Genomic DNA, 20260 nt, shown 5'->3' on the forward strand with positions numbered 1-20260 from the left:
CATTTGAATAAAGGTGTCGCCATCCTTCGATCTTGCATCTATCTTGGATTTCCTTACTCCCTCACATTGAGAACATGCATTAAACGAGATGAACGTTGTAAGAATTCAAATTAAAAACAAGCAATTTTGAATGGACGAGCAATTGAATTTATATCATAATATATAATATATAATTATTATAATCACACAGAGTGTGGGCGGGGAGGCAGCACGCTTCCTTCCCCAAAGAGTTATAATCCAAGCGGACGGGCCTTTCCCTGGGTGTCAAGATAACCTCGAGAATCTAAACGTCGTTATTATTAGCGTCGAGGATAAGTCTCACGAATGGATAAGATACTACCATATTACCTAAATGTCAATAGTCGTAATCATAGTTGAACACCAGTAAAATCACTACGAGCAGCACGCTAGGCGAAATTCAAATTCTCGTCGTCTTTTCGTGATTTCTTTGATCTTAGAGACAATATCCAATGTGAGCCTGAGACGATCTATGTGTGTCCTTGAGTGGGATGATTCCAACATTCTAAGATTGTTCAATAGACTGTGGACAGCACAAAAAGACAACTATCATTAGAGAAAGTCTGAAGAAAAGCACGTAACATTCTCACTCTTCACTTAGCCAATATTACAACCACATGGCTTAGAAATCTCGGTTTTTAAGGGAAAGCCTTTCTGAGCATGGTAATGGCTGTGTATATGTGGATCATCATATGTTTATACAATGGGTTGCTTTTCTACCAGTGGCTCCCTTGTCAATCTGTTGTCTGTGAGTCAGCTTTGCTATCTGGCTCTTGAGCCCCTATGCCTTTCACGATTGCATTGGACTAATTCCCATAAAGGGAAATGAACTGAATTTTGTCGCAGTTGCTTCCGAATTTGTAAATTGATAGATCCAAGAGTCTTACGACAAAAGACACTTGTAATGCCCCCTCCCCTTTATCATCATGGATGTCTTTTCTAGATGACTTTAGGATGTGGTAGACAAGCTCGTATTTTCTCAAGCTCTTTTGACTTCTTGATATTAGCTCCCGTGTGTGGCACAATAGAAGTCATGGTCGGCTGCCTTTGTTTGTATTGATCAGGCGCACTAAAAACATAGAGGCCATTGCTGAGGTGATGGGAGAGGACTCTATGAAAATGATTGGTGATAAAGACAAGGCCGCCAATCCTTGGGTCCCTTTCGTCTCTCCCATTAACACCTATCACTTTAAAGCTAACTGCTTTGTGCTGCCACTGCTGACCCTTCTTGCTACTATGGCTCGTCCATCATAGCTCGCCTTGTCATGTGTGTTGTACTTTGGCTTCATCTAGAGAAATAAGGCCAGGGACTCATGAGCGGTCAGGGGCCACCATCTGAGTGGAGCTCTTGTTGGGCAACTAAATGAAAACGTGCGCTTTGCTGATGCCGTCGCACAAGAGGAAGAGAACGTATCTCCTAATGAATCGGTGGGAGAGATGAAATTGTACTGAAGATTTGAGTGTAATTGTTACAAGCATTGGTGGATCTGTGCATGGATTGGAGCATGCCAAGGTCGTGCCATTGTTGGAGAATCAGAGCGTGGCAAAGCAATAGTCAAGGGCATCGCAATGTGGCTAGCAGGCATATCAGAGTAAAATCAAGGAAAAGGAAGGTTGTTCAAGTGGTGGAGAAGGTGACGGAGGGGCTGCTCCATGCTAGGGGCCATATATAGCCATGAAGTGAACGAGCAAAGGTAGTGGATATAGTCCTCCATAGCTAAAGAGCTTGGAGGTCTCAAATAAGCGTCATGCGAAAAGCACTCCTATCAAAGCCAAAATTTCCAAAAGCCAAAACCACGAACACAAAAAAGCAATGCATAAGTAAGAAATAAAGCATAATTCAAACCATTAGATTGTTTAAAGATCAATACCCAAGGTTGTGACACGTGGGTTAATCAAAGCTCACAAAACCAAAACATGCCTCTAGGTTGCCTGCCGTTAAAAAATCAAGTATTTACTTACTTTTTTGTTCTTTTTTTTTTGGCATGCATTGATTGGAGTAGCATATGAGTATTTCATTACAATCCCATGAAATTCTCCATCTTTTTCTCCACCTTTCTTTGACATTGTCTTCTTTTGGGTAAGTTGTCTTCTAGTCTTTGCCTGCCTCACCAGCTAGCTTCTCTAGGTCTATTCTGAACTAATCATGGCCATGGCATCAATGGCAACATGTAGCTTTCCATGGCTTGCAAGAGAAGCAGACTGATGTTGTGAGATAGGAAAGCTGAAAAGCCAGGTCAAGGCACAAGGAACAAATTGTGGGTCGAGGAGAGCATGGCACGGTATCAAAATGGCAATGGAAGACACTTTTGCAACATCTACGAAGGGAGAAACAAAAAGAAGAAAGAAGACTCCTTGCAGAGCAGTAGGAAGCGATTGCAGGTGCACACATTTGATCATTGCCATCGGAGCAAAGAACACAAGCTATGGTGTAACGATTGGTGGGAGCATTCAAGGCAGCAACATCAGGCCATTCAAGTGATTACCTGTCTCGAGTCTTCACAAGCTTTAGCCTACACCCTAAAGTTTGTAGAGTAACAACTTTACCAACACCTTGGGAGTTGCATGCCTAAGAGGCGAGGTGATGCTCTCTAACCTGAGAAATGGCCTACAGAAAGTGAAAGGGGTGCACAACTTAGATCAACTAGCTGCTTGGCTACAAAGAGGGTGACATTAGCTATGTTGGTGTCCCTTGAATCAAAGGAGAAACGACTTGGGTGCACAATGTCGAAGATGTTGTTAATCAAAAGAACCAACATGGCTTCAGTAGTTGAACGTAGAGCACAAGCAATGCACAATCATCCCGATCCAAGAAGTCTGTGGGCTTCAATAGAACACAAGAAAAGAAGAGACAGCCAAAGTGCAGAAATCATTGCTATAGTGATGACGTTTTGGCACAAAAATACAAGAGTTTCTCCAAATAGAAAGGACATCTATAAAAAGAGGACGGGACACAAGGTGTTTAAGGAGCACATCATACACATGCTAGATACAATGCAAGTCACTGATGCTGCCTGGTGGTTGTTTGTGATTGAGCTTTGGGATAGTTTACTTTTTTCATTTCTTAAACTAGGATTAGACTAAATGTGATTGTCCTAAACCAGCTCGGTGGTTGGAACATCATGCAACCATAGGCTGGTTCAGCTCAATCGCCAGTTATGTGATTGTCATGAACCAGCGTGGTTGAACAAACATTAGTTTTTGCCCAACCCGGTGGCATGGTTGAGCAAAAATTAATAGTAATATATTGTTATTTTACTAAACTAGCCCAGTGGTTGGAACATCATGCAACCGTGGCTACTTCAGCTCAATCATTAATTATGTGATTGTCCTGAACTAGCGTGGTTGAAGAGATATTAGTTATTGACTAGTCCGATGCTTGAAATTATTGTGTTTCTTAGTACTTAAATTTATTATATTTAATTTCCTACTATTCGGGTCATATACTACTATTTCTAGATCAGGATGGCTTGGACTTAATGTGAAAAACCAGCCGGATGCTAGTTCAAGACAAACAGCAAGCAGTTATAGACATTAACTGTAATTGATATTGTGAAAGTCAGAAATGAAAAGAAACATATTGTTATTTTCTAATTGTGAAATTCAAAAATGAAAAGCAATATACTTGTTATTATCTAAAATGTAAAGTTGAGATTGTTAGCCTAAACCAACCTGGTGGTTGAAATTGTGACAATGTCCTAAACCATCCTGGTGGTTGAGATTGTGGCTATCCTAAATGTATCCTAAACCAGCCCGGTGGTTGACTATCCTAAACGTGTCCTAAACCAACCCAATGATTGAAATTATGACTGTCCTAAACCAGCTCAGTAGCTGAAATTGTGACTGTCCTAAACTAGCATGGTGGTTGAAAATTATTTTGCTTCATTATATACTTTAATCAGACTGTGTTTTGTCTTGTTTTAGTAGTGCAAAAAGGGGGCTCAATGTTCTTTTGTTCCCGCATGTTCGCTCAGCAGAAGGAGTTGTATCTCAAGTTTATGGATTAGAAGTTGCAAAGCACACATAGACTTTGACTTGTCCCAGCAAGCTATGAATGACTTGAGATCAACGATCCAAGTCCCATAGAGATCACCTAGGAGGGAAGGAAGAGCCCCTTTGTGGCTTGGAGAATAGATAAACCATGAATGTGCAATGAGTGGCCCAATAGACAACACTTTTGAGCACTTTGGAAGAGAAAACAATGGAAAAAGAAAAGAGACACTCAAGAAAGAGAACCTAAAGTGACGTTCATTACCAATAGAGTGAGACTCCACTCCAATGCAACTCAAAATACTACAAACACAAGGGAGAAGAAGAGGTTTCATACGTACAAGAGGGAGCGGAAACTCCAAGACTACTCATAGAGAGAGAATCAACTAGAGAGAGATGGACTCAAGAGTCTACATAAGAGAATATCTACAAGAGGGAGAGAAGGCTCATGGAAGAGGCTTGAGGAGACTAGAGCTACAGCAACATGAGGCGTAATGGTGGAAGAGATGATGAACAAGGGAGAGGAGGGCTCCTTTTATAGAGATTTTGTCACCCTCTTTCACCCATTTACAATTGTTGCCTGTAGATTCCTTTCCCCATCAATCACATAAGCCCGTATGTCACCATCCATGTCCTTTTTGGCTACTCTTGCCATGTGTCCCATCAAAAGATGCTCAAGACTCTTAAAATACTGAGAAAGTCAAGAGTCTCTCCACATGGAACCCATAGGGACCCTCTTTTTTCCATATGCCCGTATCCTTTTCATTCCTCCACAAAGGAATCTAGAAGGATTCCTCTTGATTCCACACTCCTCCATATGCCTTCCACATGCTTCGCATGTGGCCTCTCTTATATTATTGGAACACATGGACATGAGCCCACCTCTTTATATGACTCACTCTTCCTATTTTCTAAAAACCCCATAATATCCCATACACAAATAACTCTCACCCCATACCAAGGTATTTATCATTCATACACATGGTATTTACAATGATCCATTCCACTCATCCTCTCAATCCCATACAATATCTTTAAAAATAGAAATAAGTTAGAGCCGCTGAGCTATCACTTGATACTCAAACTCTTATCAAACATAGAAGAAAACAATACCAATGCCAATTAAAAAATATCAATTTTGGGCCTCACATCTTTCCCCCCCCAACAGATCCTCTCTAGTGACAGAGAGGGTCTACTCGCCCTCAAGGTGGTCGAGCATAGAAGAATTTAAGGTGATACTCATTGGTGCATCCAGGTATCACCATGCCATCAACATTCTCAAGCTGATAGGTTCCATTCGTGAACTTCTTTTTGACTCGATATGGTCCCTCCCATCAGCCGATGAACTTTTCATCTAGCCACTTGTCCAGATGGCTATCAAATCTCATGACCAAATCTCCTTCTATAATATCTTTGTTCTTGCGTAATTTGGTGTCAAAATGGGCCTTGCGCCTTTTTGAGAAGCTTGCAAGTTTTGTAAGGCCTGTAATCTACATTCATCCAAGGCTTCTAGCTATACCAAGCATTAAGCATAGGCATCTTCCTATCCTTCTATCTTGCAACAGTAGTGCGAAGACTATGTATCTCCAATTCAATGGGCAAAATGGCTTCTATTCCATATACTAGTTGGAATGGTGTAAACCCAATAGCTAGCTTGTGTGTGGTTCTATAAGCCCATAAAACTTCTGCCAAGTGCCTATCCCAATGCTTTTTCTTGGTGTATACAAGCTTTCCCATTGAATTGCACACAACAATCCATTTGTTTTCTCAACCAAGCCATTACATTGGGGATAGTATGGCGTGGACATGCTATGATTTATCTTTAGCTTATGCATCACATCTTCAATTAGTTTATTTCTAAAAGAGGTTCCTCCATCAATGAATTTCCAAAGGACAACCAAAGGGTGAACAAATTTGATTAAAGGGAAATTTCGCAACTGTGCTTGCCTTACTATTGACTGTGGCCTTGGCCTCTGCCCACTGAGTCCCATAATCTATGGCCACCAATAAATATTGCCTGATGGGTGAGGGAGTGGTCCCATAATGTCCAAACCCCACCTCTCAAATGGTCCATATGCTAGAATAGGCTTCAAGGGCCTAGGAATCAACTATCGCCTTCCAAACTTTTGGCATACTTTACAACTTCGACACCATTCATATACATCCTTATGGAGGCATGGCCAAAAGTAACGTGCATTAAGAATTCTCCTAGCTGTGCTTGCTGAAGCAAAATGACCGGAGCATTCATGACACATTTCTAGAATTCTCCTAGTCTCCATGAGATGGATCACTCAATAGAGCATCTTATCTTTTCCCAATTTATAAAGAATGTCATCAACAATAGTATAGGGACAAGTCTTCCTTACCAATCTCTACTTCTGTTGTGGAGTTAACCCTCGAGGAAACATGCCTTCTTCCACATCTTGCAGTTCTGGCCATCCAGTGTCTACCAAAGAAACCACCCCTGGGTCTTGTACTACAATGGCTTGAGTAGCTAACTCATCTGCCCTTTGATTTTCTTTTTTGCTTATCTTTAAATATCAAATTGACTGCATAGTGCCATAGCCTTTTGATTAAGCTCCTTCAAATGAGGACTTCTTGTCTTGTAATGCCCTTACATTTGCTTTATAATAAGCTAAGAATCTCCTCTTACTTCCGATTCTTTAACTTGACATTGAAGAAAACCCTCCAAACCAAGAATCAAAGCATTATACTCAGCTTCATTGTTAGTTGTGATACCTGGAAGCTCTTGTCCTCTTGGCCACACCTCTTGACCTTCAAAATTCATCAAGACTATCCCCCCGGCTCCTTGTTGTGGCATGAAGGACTAAAAGCCCCATCAAAATACAAGACAAAAGCTATTGGTGGTGTCTCCCTTTCATCATTAATGTCCTCCTTATATTTCTTTTCTTCTCTTAGTCCAAGCTTAGTCCTACCATCATGTGAGCAAATCTGCCATAGTGGACCTAGTGGTATTTTCAGTGACAAAAGAGAAAGAGAACTCTTGAAGCTCTGACAACCATTTTGCAAATCTCCCCTAGGATTGGGCTTGCAAACTAGATATGCTAAAACAGACTGAGAGGTAAGGAAGAAAAATGGACGAGGTAATAAATAGGAGCGAAACTTCTGACTGAAAACACCGAAGAGAGGGATTGATGCTCCATTTCTTCATACCTTGTTTCCACCTCTGTAAGCTGTCGACTAGCATAATAGATGGGTTGCATTCTACCTACCTCTTCTTTTTGTAGCAATACAGCACCAATTGAATGCAAAGATACACTTGGATTTACATAAAAGACTTGAGACCAATCAGGGGGCTTTAATATTGGGCCCTTACTCATGGCCTCCTTAAGTTGCTGAAAAGACTCCTATTGCTCCACACCCCATTGGAAAGAAACTCCTTTTCTTGTCAACAAGTTCATGGGATGCACTATCTCTGTGAAATCATCACAAAAGCATTGATAATACTTGCTCTTTCCTAGAATTCTATGAACACCAGTGACACTCTCAGGACTTGGCAATCCATGATTGCTTGATCTGAATCCATTTGCAAGCCTTCTTCAGACACAATATGCCCCAATAAGACTACTTTTTTTGAGCCAAATGACACTTGCTAGGATTTAGACACCCTTTTGCTTCATCAATCCTATCTAAGGCCATCTTTAACTTCTCCATGTGATCTATGCACTGAGAATAAATGCAAAAATCTTCCAAAAACACCCTGATGAACTTTCCCAAGTAAGGCTCAAGGACTTGACTCATGAACTTTTGAAATGTAGTTGGTGCATTGGTCAACCCAAAAGGCATCACTCTGTAAGCAAAAACTCCCCAAGGAGTGACAAATGATGTTTTCTTTTGATCTTCCTTCTGAATACGAATTTGGAAGTACCCAGAATACCCATCATCATATACAGAATACATCTCATGCCCTGCCACTTGGTCTAGTATTTCATCTTGGAATGGCAAAGGAAAATGATCCCTCTTAATGCATGCATTCAAAGTATGAAAGTCCACACAAACCCACCGCTTATTTCCTTTCTTTGGTGTAACAACTACAAGAGATATCCATTCTGAATCATCAACAAGAAAGATGAATCCGACCTTAAGTAGTTGTGTTACCTCTTTCTTTAGTGCCTTAGCTTGGATCACTCCCAATCACCTTAAGTGTTGCACAACTGGCTTGCTTTCTAGCTTCAACTCAATCTTATGCTCCACAAGAGAGATTGGTCGAACCTGTGGATAGCTTGTTGCAAAGAGATATGGAAAATCATCTGACATATCCAAGTACTGGAGCTTCTCACTACCTAATAGAGAATCACCAAGAAGCTCTTCATTGCGTTGGCATCGTTTAGTATGCTCCACATCCTCCACATGAAGTGTCTCTATAGGATCTTATTGCACCACCACCTTGTTCCTTCCTGACTCGTCCCGATCAGCACCAAGACAAAGACCAAAGACCACTCCTTCCACCTCACCCTCTGAGCTGGACTCTTTGGAGCTATGCCCTGTCTCTTCTTCTTCATTGGTTAACAGCTCGAACTCTCTGATGTTGAAGACTCCTCCTTGACAACTTCCTTTTTGCGGCTTCTGATGTTGTAGAACACCTTATCATTTCCCTACAAAATCAATTCTCCAATATCCCACTTTTGAACAGCCTTCACCTTGCATAGCCAAGGCCTTCCCAAAATCAATGGATAGGCACGTGCATCTAGCTTGGTAAGGATCACCTGAAAAGTAGTCGGCACAGAAATTCCACATACATCCACTTCTAGATTCTTCACAACTCCCAAGGTCTTTACCCTAGTGTTGTCAACCAATTTGATGCGATAAGGAGAGGTAGTAGTAGAGTATTTTAAATCAGTAACTATAATGGTCTTCTCACTCATGACATTAATCGATGCACCTCCATCAATGTAAACATTAGAAATCACTTGACCATCAATGATCGCATCAACCACAAGTACATGATCACACGAACCTCTATATCTACATTTTGAATAACAAGAATGGCACTTTTCTTCTTTTTCTTCTTTGACACTCATGTGCTTGCTAGCTTTCCCCATTCACTCCATAGTTTTGGAGACAAAGCAAGTAATTGACCAAAGGTGATATGAGCTTCCTTTTCTTTAAGGTCGGACAACAAGTCATAGCTTCCAATGCCGTGTCCTAAAGGAAATTCTGAATAACTAATTCTCCTTCTAGATGCCTTCTTTTTCTTACTACGGTGTTTCTCTTCTTGATCTTCCTCATCTACTTCTTCCTTGCTTTCTTCTTCTTCTTTTGCTTTACCACGCCCCCGTTTAGCCATCATTACCTCTCTTTCCTCATACTCTGAAGAAGCTTCTAACAAGGATACTTGTTTTTCTTCTTTCTTTCTCAATCTAGGACACTCGAGATGATAGTGACCTTTTTCATTACATTCATAGCAAGTGACCCCACTCTTATCTCAAGGCCTATCTTCACTCTTTGGTGCTCTAGGTTGTCGTGCATTAACCAAATGCAATTTCAAATTAGCAAACTCTGCCATCAATTGGGAGATACTATGATCTAACTCAAAGGACTTTGGTACCTGAGGAGTGCCCATTACCTCCACCTTAGAAGTTGAAGCTATTGAAGACACTAAATAGGATTCGATCTTTAGAGAAGCTTCCTTCTTGGTCACAATGTGAAGTGCCTCCACGTATGTTGTTGGATCTTTACTCATTACTTTTGAGTGAAGACGAGGCTCCAAAGCCATAACAAATTTGCTCATCTTTAAGTGCTCCATCCCTACGAGACTTTGAGGGCCGATGATGTAGATGCCACAGCTCGCAAAGCTGCCCTTTCATACTTACCATAAAGTTTTATATCGGATTGCCAACATAGAGACCATCTCACCCTCTCCTTGATAGAACCGGTCTAACTACAACATCAAAGCATTTGGTGACTCCATTGCCCCAAATCTCTATTTCATTGCAGCCACCACTTGGTCCTAGTCCTCCTTGGTAGAGTCTGGCAAGGCCTCATGCCAATTCAAGGCTACACCTTCAAGAAAATCAAGCAAAATCTCCGCCCGATCCTTCATGGACCATCCAAATAGCTGGCATCCTCGAACAAAATCCCAAAGATAAGACTCTGGTTCTTCCCCTTGGGTCCCTCAAAACACTGGAATCTTCAACATGATGAAACACAAAAAGGAAACACCAAAATCCAAATAAAATCCCAAACAAGATCCAAACAAGATCCCATAGAGCCTTAGTATACCAAGACCAACTTATTATGCATAACCACTTGGTTAAAACCCTCCACAATGTGATCCTCAACAAAATCTTCAAAAATAAGTAACCAACCAGCACCATGAAAACATTGTGTATACATACATTCAAGAATCACCCTTGTCACAATTGGAAGTGCACATAACAACTTCAAGATATTATATTCTTCATCATTTGCATAGTAAAAGAAGTTAAAAGCATTGAGAATCACCACTCCACTGTTATAGTCAAAAACTACCCAAAGACTCAACTCTTCTTCACACCAAGCTGCCAGTGCATGAAACAATCCCCAATCTATCATTGTGCCTGTTGCCGGTGTTGTTGATTCACCAACATATTCAAAAGTGCAAACATAAAGGATATGATCATGATGATCGTGCGAATAGCTTGAGCATTACCTTCACAATCTTCTAGTTCTCTTAAATAGGCTACAATCTCTTCTAACGGAGTTCTTCCAGACATCTTCTTTATCACCTCAGAAAACACATGCCTATACTAGGCATAACATGTAATCAAGTACACTCGAGACCGTTTAGTAAGATGTGATGAATGCAATACCAAACGTACCCAACATCTCCACTAAAAAGATATGACATGAAGTTGGGGGTAATAACTTCATGTACCTCTTTACTTCCTACTACTTTCGAATTGAGTGATAGAGATATTCATCACTAGGAAAGGGACATTAAAAAGAAGCTTTTACACCATACTATCCTCCTTTAGATGAGAATGAAGACGGTAACATCCCAAGTGATGTTGTACTCAAGCATAGGGAGAAGGAAAGGATCAGCAGAGGCCATAATCTCAGCAAGCCGGTCTGCGCCAAAGAGGAGAGCGATACATTGTTGAAAGAAGATCTTGCAGCTCAACATGACATGAACTGATATATATATCGAGGAGTTTGAAGGGGATGATTGGGTTAATTGGGTAGGTTCTGAGGAAACATTGCACCTCCTTCATAGATACCTTTACAATTACCTCAAAACACTCTCCAAAATATCATAAGACACAGAGACCCATACTTTCAGCAGAGACATGATATCGAATATTCAAGTACATATTGAGATGCGCCTTGAAATGGGCTTCGCTCTTATATAAGTTTTTGTAAGAAACAGAGAAGCAATCGAAAAATATGGGCAGTTTACTAGATGGGGGTAAAAACTGTTTGAAAAAGAAATAGTCACACACAGAGAGTCATAGATTTTTTGTTTAACATCTAATACAATAATTGAAGACATAAGATGATGCTCCTTGAAGATAGCTTCACATAATATAAGCTTCATCCAAATCGGACCACCAAGCGAAAAGTTATGAGCAAAATACTGACAGGGGTCAAATTGTCATGAAAAATACCTACTCCTTCTACTGGTGCTGACTTGGGAGAATACTACCTCCATGCTTAGACTTCATCAACGATCCAAATCCCATAGAGGTAACCTAGGAGGGAAGGAAGAGCTCCCTTTGTGGCTTGGGAAATAGATAAACCATGTATGCGCAATGAGCGGCCGAATAGACAACACTTTTAAGGAATTTGGAAGAGAAAACAATGGAAAAAGGAAAGAGACACTCAGGAGAGAGAACTTGAAGTGACCTTCATTACTAATAGAGTGACTCCACTTCAATGCAACTCAATATACTACAAACACAAGGGAGAAGAAGAGGTTTCATACGTACAAAAGGGAGCGGAAGCTCCAAGACTACTCATAGAGAGAGAATGAACTAGAGTGGACTCAAGAGATTTTGTCACCCTCCTTCACCCATTTACAATTGTTGCCTGTAGATTCCTTTCCTCATCAATCACATAAGCTCGTATGTCACCATCCATGTCCTTTTTGGCTACTCTTGCCATGTGTCCCATCAAAATATGCTCAAGACTCTTAAAATATTGAGAAAGTTAAGAGTCTCCCCACATGGAGCCCATAGGGACCCTCTCTTTTCCATATGTCCACATCCTCCTTATTCCACATAGGAATTCTAGAAGGATTCCTCTTGACTCCACACTCCTCCACATGCCTTCCACACGCTTGGCATGTGGCCTCTCTTATATTATTGGAACACATGGACATGAGCCCATCTCTTTATATGAATCACTCTTCCTATTTTCTAAAAACCCCATAATATCCCATACACAAATAACTCTCACCCCATACCAACGTATTTATCATTCATACACATGGTATTTACAATGATCCATTCCACTCATCGTCTCAATTCCATACAATATCTTAAAAGATAGAAATAAGTGAAAGCCGCTAGGCTATCACTTGATACTCAAACTCTTATCAAACATAGAAGAAAACAATACCAATGCCAATTAAAAAATATCAATTTTTGGCATCACAATACCCATAGATATTTGATAGTAAAGAATGGTATGAGGCAGGTGAAAATTGACGGCTTCGATCATATGGTGGTCGTTCCACTTGTCGGCCACATTGGTGTCACCTTTCTCTTAGTCATGAAGTGATTTTCCTCATCTTCTTCTATATGGTCATCATTACCTTCCATAATGGTCATCATTACCTTCCTCATCTTCTTCTATATGGTCATCATTACCTTGCATAATGCCTAAGACTACTAACATCTAATATGTGCATGGCACATTGCAAAGGTTATTCAAAATCACCTCATAAAGTGTCATTTTCCTTCAAAAATATGGGGAAGAAGTCAACTCATTTTTTGACTTTAGTGACACTATTACCAAATACAAAGAACATTTTTACAAGATACAAAGCAAAATATCTCTTGACACCTATGCAAGATTTGAAAGATCCAGCATTGAATCTACAACATCTATGACACAAGATACAACTTTGAAAATGACACAATGATCCATGTGTCACTATATGTCTCCTATATGGTAATTTTGCCAATTATTTGCAACTTCATTTTCTTACAAGGCAACCTAAGCTAGTCAAGTTATATACAAATCATTCCTAGAGTAGGATCAGGTTACCATCTAAAAGGGCTTATTAAACATCTAATGAGAAGAGTGGTTGATGGGATTAGTCATGGGGAGATGTGATGACTTGAGTGACATGGGGTGCACGTCCTTAGATTATAATGTTGGATTTTGAACGATGGAGGAGAGCAATGGTGATGGTAGTGATGTAGATGGCAACTACGCTTTAGTGGAACACCTCTGCTACACCCATTTTCTCAAGCTCATGCTATGTCAGTCAAGACTTATGGTTTCTAATAGATTGAGGACAGAGATGAGCTCAGCTCTGTCCAACAACACACGTCAGATCCTCTAGATTTCTACACCTACTAGGATAGGGAAAGGGGCACTGCCTCCTTCCTTGTTTGGCAAGGACCTCGCATTGGGAGATGACATAGCTTTCCCTGCTCTGGCAAAAGAAAAAACTCAACGAACTTTTTCCTCCATCACCTTTAAAGAAGACACTCTTCTTTCTCAGCATATTGAATTCGAGACTTCAAATCCCGAGGTGGAAGAGGGGGGCATGCTTGCCCTTCGTACTCATTCGCGACTCAAAAACAATGTGGGGGCTTCTTCTCCATTCCCTCGGGATCAAATTCTTCTTTTCACTTGCCTATTTAGATGGGTCTATGGCCAAGGGAGTGCTACACCAAGCCAACACCATCAACTCCCATCATTGAAATGGAGAAGACCACAACATGCAAACAACAAGCTCATAGCAAACGTCCCTAATCTAGGCTCCAGTTGAGCCATTGTTGCAAGTGAAAATAGAGCCCCAAGAACTGGGTCCATAGGAGACGATGGCAACAATAGAGGCACAAATGCTGGGAATGGAGGAGCTCAAAAAAAAATCGGACCTGATGGAAGAAGTGCAATAGAAAAGCCTCAACAGACTAAAGTCAACAAAGGTGTACCCTCTTCCATCTTGCAAGAAAAGAACAGTCCAAAGAGCAAGGATGACCAAGGAACAGGAGGAGACAAAAGAGCTACTACTGAAGCAATGCGCAAAAATCTGGGTGAGGGTGAGCAACCTGATCTAAGTAAGAGTATCATGGCCTTCCTAGATGATAAACTACTATCAAATTCTATGGATTGGTTGAGCACCCATACTCCATTAGGTCATCTTCCTGTTGTTCACCCCCAATGGATTTTCTGGACCAAAAATGGCTACTAGAGCCTTACAGGATGGGCTCTGGACTATTAGGCACCAACCACTTTACTTGGAATGGTGGTCTCAGCATTTTCTCCTAATGCACCCAGATCCATTGTGGGTCAAATTCCCATATTTAACTTTGTCCCTATGTAATCAATCACCTTTCTTATGCCATGGGTTAGATGAGGTGCTTGGAGTTTAATAGGACAACTTTATTAACAGTATACGAATCCTCCTAATTCCTACTTCCTTTGTGGTCTCTCTATCCATGTGGTAAAAAACTACCCGCTTAAGAGGGGAAGAGGTAGTTGTTCCTACACCCAAGCAGCCCACTCCTACAGAGAAATGGGTGCACAAGGTTCCAGCAAATGCTGAGAAAGCAAGACAGGAGGTGGCCCCTCCCTCCAATAGTAATTCCACTACCAAAAAGGCAAAAGAGATTGTACCTAGTTACTACGTCATTTGCTTCCAAAAACTCTTTTGAGGCTTTAATGGATAGGGAGACTGAGGGTAGAATCAAGGAACTGAAGATGATGCTATGGTTGAAGCAAGATGGTCTTACGAATTTGAGGAAGATGTCAACAAAGAAGATGCAATGGAAGGAGATGGGTTGAGTGATGCAAACGTTAATGTTAGCAGTAAGGATATCATTGTTAAAGGTAAAGCCATAATACAAAAGATAGTGCTTTAGCTCTCATAATACAAAAGAAGACGAATTAATGGATCTTATAGGAAAAGAAAGCATTTATTAAGGTAAGACACCTCTAGAGACCATTATCAATATATGGGAGGGTTGTGAATATGCCAAAGAGACTAGGGAGGACATATGTTTTCTCAAGGTAGATTTTGACAAGGCATATGACATGCTTGAATGGGACTCCTTATTTAGTCTGTGGAAGATATGGGGTTGGGGCCTCTTTTTATCTCTTTTGTGACGCATCTGCTAACCAATGCATTAGCCAAAATGTGTGAATGGTCTTGGCTTGACAAATTCATTAGGACCTGTAGGTCCTTCCTCTAGGGGGGGAATACTAGAATTTCCAAGGCAAGATGGTCCCCTTGTACTAAGCTTAAGGACGAAGGGGGTTAGGAGTGATTGATATAGCCATAGCTACCAAAAAGCTATCTGCAACTTGGGTAATCAAGGCCATAATGAACCCAGAATGTGATTGGGATCAACTTCTACTAAAATATGTGAAGCTGATCAGACCTTTCAGGGCACCTAAGTGGAAGGATTATCCCACTCTCTCTACCTTATGTAATCCTAAACCTTGCAAGACTAAAGGAATTCCCCTGTGGCAGTCCATATGGAAGGCCTTTGAAGAAATCAAGGCTTATATTTTGTTCTTTGGAAAGGGGGTTTTCATGGCTATAGATTCTCCTTGGGTGTCTACTATATTCAAAAGTGCTCACCTTAGTGAGATGAGGGTTTCCTATTGGCCAGCACCCTGTTTAAGAAAGGGCTTCAAACTTGGGGATAGTTATGGAATAAGTAACAAGTTCAATGGAAAACTTGGCAAAAAATTAGAAGGGAGTTTGCATTAAACATTCAAACCTAGGCTCTAGCAAGTTGGGCTTTGCAACGGGACACTTAGTGGAAGGGAGGGACTTTCCTGATATATTGCAGAGAATTCAGCTAGGTGGGAAGTTCATCCTTTTCCTGATCCCCACTCCTTCTAACATTGAGGATGTCTTCAGAACTCTCAATGTAATGTGGAATTTATAGGACATAAGGGATAAATGGAAGGAAAATTTTAGAAAACTTTGGAACATTAAGATACTTGAGAAAATGTCTTCTTTAACTTGGCTCATAGAAAAGTATGGAAATGCATTGAGATGGCAAAAGGGAACCAATAAATTGGAAAGCTATTCTGCTAGGGAGGAGATGTCTTCAGGACTAAACACGAGAATTGGACGTAGATTAGAGTACATGAATTGTGGTTCATCTATATTTCTAGAAAAAATTTTCAATTTAATGATGTTTTTTTTAATAGTGATGTTATCTTCACGCCTTGGGGGGATGGTTAAAAGAAGACTTGATTCCCAAATAGATGCTTATGATAGGGAACACACCAAGCTCAATCAAGACCTAACTAAACATATTACTAGCTGCAACATGGACATATTACTAGGTGCAACCTGGGGATGACACCCATGACAAGTCACCCAAGTATTACCATAGAGATGCCTCTGATGTTCAAGGTTTGCTGCTGCTGTGGGACAATCTGCTCCTAATACTCATCAAGAGAGATGTTACTGAAGCGTAGGCTTTTTTTATTGTTTCCATTGTGTTCTCAACTAGACACAATACTCTAGATATTCTAGCAACATGTGCTATCATGCCCTTTTTTTCCTCCTATGAAGGGGAGGATTATGATGTATAAAGACATTATGATAGTAATATAAATCCTTCTTTTTCTGCTCAAAAAATAATAATGTTGCTTTTTTTTTAAATCTTCCTTTCAAATGGCATATCATTCAACATTTTAATCTACGCAAGAAAAATATGAGTTTTTACACGGTCATAAAAAGCTCTATCATTGTGCAACAACTAGAGCATTGAGAAGGGAAGAAGGCTCTAGTATTGGCATATAAGAAGAGCATGAAGGAAGACAAGATCAAAGAAGAGAAGAGAAGAAGCCGCTATCTAAAGAGAAGGTTCATCAAGAAGAGTCCAAAGTCATGTAGGGTCAGACCTAGAAACCATGGACATGCCTATTTGATCAATAAAACAATCATGAAACTAAGGCTAATCACATGGATGCTTTTTGCAAGAATTCAACTTCAACATCATTCATAAACCTGGTCCATCTCATTGTGGGGCAAAATATTTTTCGCAATGAAGGAAAAAGTCCCAACCAGTTCCTCCAACCAAGTCAAATCAAGTGATCAAAAATGTTAAATATTTTTTTGGTCTCACATTTAAGGCAAAAGTCCCAACCAACTCCTCCCACCACGTCACTTCAAGTGATTAAACATCATAGTATTTTTCTTGTGCTTGCTCGAGTTTGGCAACATCATAGGGTCACTGGTTGTGTTAAATGTGTTATCAATTATCTTCTTTGATGTGGTATTATGGGTCCAACTCTCGAATCCCCAATACATCCACATTGCAAAAAAGGATAGCTCCCTAAAATCCTCTCGTGTGCATACACATCTAAGGTATCTAAATATGACAATGGATTAGAGAAAGGGAGGAATGGCTTTAGCTCTTACAAGCGGCTCACTTTGAAGCAATGGGATCCCTTCACAATGTGGAAAAGCTCATGAGTTTGGGCACCTACATCTAGCAAACTCTTTGTTTCCTTGCTCTTCAAATTACGCAACCCATTTATGCTCTTGATTGTGTGTTCGATCCTCGTGATCGCTTTGGATATGCCTACTGTGTGCGTCTTGGCATTGTTGCTACAAAGTAAAAAACTTTCTCTCTCACCTTGTATAAGCCATCCTTCCCCACCAAGTTTTGTAAAACCCGTGTGGGTCTTGGTGGTTGAGGCTCTGGTTCGTGCCGTCGTGTGTGTGTGTTCGATCCTCGTGATCGCTTCGGATATGCCTACTGTGTGCGTCTTAGCATTGTTGCTACGAAGTAAAAAATTCTCTCTCTCTCTCTCTCTCTCTCTCTCTCTCTCTCTCTCTGTGACATGCTATTTATCTGCTCTAGCAAAATTGCACCTGAAGCACCCGATTAACTAGCTTGCATTGTGCCTTTGTTAACATAGCACGCTTGTATTTAGAGGAAGCATAACATTGACTTGACTCCATCTCAACGGAAAATTTTGCATACAAGAGCTTATAAATTGCATGTAATGTGTGCATATGGAAATTCACCACAAGATACATGTGTTAGTGCAACTTATGGTGTACAACATATCCTATGTAAAAAAGCTACTTCTAACACATGATGCCACAAAACACATGGATGATTTAAGTTCAATGTTACAACTTATGAATGCATAAGTGTTATAGAACTTGCATGCACTACGAAACATGAATGATACAGAATGCATATATGTAACATGATAAAAAATGAATGATACAAAATGCATATATGTAACTTGTAATTTATCAACAGCAGTAGATTTATCATCTATCGATGGTGTTGTTTAAATTACTGATGGGATATTGTCGATTCCTAATTTTAATGCCAAGAAGGTTTTTCCATGATTGTCCATCATTGCATGAAAATCATCTCCACGTACATAAATCGCATAAAAAGTGCACATGATTGTGAGAATATGTAAGCTTTGTATAAGAGGCCTCCCTCCATGCATTGCTATACTACTACCTAAACTTGCCAATCTCCATGCTTCCTTGAGCATAAAATCCCGATGCCTTGTTTCCTTTGAAACAACCTGAACTTCTTATGCTAGCAAGCTCAAAATCTTGCTTGTGCTATCATTACTAGTACGATCAATATTGGATCATCTAATTTCAATTCTCACATTTAGCTTTTTAAAGATATGATGATCTGGCTCTAAATAACGTTATGATCAAGATTGGACCATCTAATTCCAACCACACTAGTGGTCAATATAGCCATCACAGTGGAGGATCTAGCACACTTGAGTGGAGGACAATATTATTCCAGACATTGTGGTGGATGATGTGTGCCTCCGTGCCAATTTGACTTACACATTGGCATGAATGTGGTGATGAATCAAAATCCAACCTAGCATGGTTATCAGTGGCTTGGAAGTTGGTAATGGACAATTCAATCCCAGCCAACATCTCAATGGCTACTTGGGCCACTTGGCTACTTCGAACCGCACACATGCCTACATGTGAAAGGACATGGATAAAAATATGATGATAGCAAGGATTCCATATTGATTGTGTGTAATGCATGAATTTATATGCACAAGTTAACCCTCCAATTTGTAGAGCACTATCCTCTACTTACCTTTGTCAAATCATTTTCATCTCTTATCATTGGTTCCTTTAATCAGGCCTTTTAGTTGTCCTCTTCTTTCTACTTGTGCATTTATGACCATCAACTGATTTCCTATTCATATTAAAAGTGAATATTTTTGCAATAGTATCTCAAGTGAAGCAAGGCATCACTAGCATATTGGAGTGGGTTGCTCATCGACAAAGAGCTCACTACGACGAGGAGCGCAAGCAAAGACTTGAACCAGTGACACAATGCGAGAAGATGGTTTTTTTGCCCACAAGCACCAAAGGGAGGGGAGAGATCTAGAGAATAAAAGGTCATAGGGAAGAACTAAACATCTTGATTGCATTTTAAGTGCTTTCTCCATTTTAAAGAGTTTATAATTATCCCAAGAACACCAAATAAGGGCATTTATAGAATTATTGTCACTTTTAAATCTGATATGCAAAACATCAATGCATGTTCTACTTCTTTACCAGTCTTAAAATTTCATTTTCATGCAAGCTAATATGATAATCTTTTACTCTTTCTTCTCCATAGAATTAAAAATGTAATTGTAAGTTCAATGTCTTTCTCCCTCACATTAGACTATACCAAAAGAAAAAGAAAACATAACAAATTAGCTTGTAAATTCACTTCACTTTTGGCCAAAGCAATAATAATCAAGAAAACGTACAACCTAGCAGAAGAGCAAGCGGCGACTAGTGTATTTAAAGTCACGACCATGGGGTCACAAGACAACATCATTAAAGAGAGTAGCACTCAAACCATGGGGATCACAATACGTATGTGGTTAATCAAAAGTAACTTAAACAAGAGTAACACTCAAAAACATTAAACTAACTAATAAAGCATTGAAAAATGGCCCGAGTTCACAATTCTTCTAAGAAAGAAATAACAAAAGTCAACATGAGACTATCACTGCACTTCTAAATGACTTTCATACACAAAATACTATCTCAATGCTTCCATTGCTCTTTTGAATCTCATCATTCCTTATTTGGACCTCCACC

The sequence above is a fragment of the Dipteris shenzhenensis genome, chromosome 31 (genome assembly GCF_047967505.1).
Source record: "Dipteris shenzhenensis isolate YYH24624 ecotype China chromosome 31, Dip_SZ_1.0, whole genome shotgun sequence".
Taxonomy (NCBI): Eukaryota; Viridiplantae; Streptophyta; class Polypodiopsida; order Gleicheniales; family Dipteridaceae; genus Dipteris; species Dipteris shenzhenensis.